Source organism: Seriola lalandi, unplaced genomic scaffold (assembly GCF_002814215.2).
Source record: "Seriola lalandi dorsalis isolate HSWRI2012SDOR001 ecotype SW California unplaced genomic scaffold, Sedor1 jcf7180002054293, whole genome shotgun sequence".
NCBI classification, from domain to species: domain Eukaryota; kingdom Metazoa; phylum Chordata; class Actinopteri; order Carangiformes; family Carangidae; genus Seriola; species Seriola lalandi.
The window spans coordinates 715618-716592 of NW_019524846.1; positions in this window are offsets into that span (position 1 = coordinate 715618).

A 975-nucleotide genomic window follows, 5' to 3' on the forward strand; every position below is an offset into this window, starting at 1 on the left:
TTTAAACTCTATGGTACTTTTCTCACTTTGTTGCATTTAAGAGTTTTAACATGTTGCCTGTTGCTTTCACATGAATATTGTAACATGTTAGAAATGAACATTTTTTTATTGATGTTTCTAAGCCCCTTGAGAGCTTTGTAAAATAAATAAAGTTACACCAACTAAATCCCAACCACACACAAGTTGTTGCTGATCATTTTACTGACGACTCTCCGCTCCCAAAAAGCAAAGCTTAGATGTGAAGCAACCTTTGGATCTGGCTTGGGATTCGCTCACATACTCACTCACTAACGCCACCTATAAAAGAGTAAAGTTACAGCAGCAACAGTTACGGCCCAGTGATCATGTTAAAGGTACAGTTCTTTCTTCCGTTTTTCAAAAATATGAAACAAACACACTCACAAAAAACAGCAGCTCATGTATAAATTGCAGCTGCTATTACTTCACCATGTCTACTACTGTGTTAATTAGAGATCAGTTCCTCTGAAGCTTTGTCTAAGTTCAGTGACTCCTCCAAATGTAGCAGCCGCCTGTTTCCTGAATGAAGAACACACTCAGGCCTTTGTTTCCCTGATATCCTTTAATCTATCTATTAGTTGTTTAATCAATCATCAGCAATATTATTCTTATTGCTTCAATATATCAGTTAGTTTGTACTCAAACGTTGGTTTTGAAACTAACACTGCACTAATCATGTGTCTGTAATCCTCACATACCAAACACTTGTAATGAAAACACAATTACAACAGCATGCACACTGCATATCAACAGACTGACTGACAGGAATATAAAAGAGAGCAATAAAGTGAAAAAAAGATATGAGGTTTAGATAACAGAGGATTTCCTGTGCACAGATGCATCGCAGAAATTAAGCTTCCTGCCACCAACATTAAAGGTAAATTCTGGGTGTGATATCACTCTTGCTCACTTAACTGGAAACCAGAGTTGAGGTTTAAAGTGTGGACAACAAGTCAA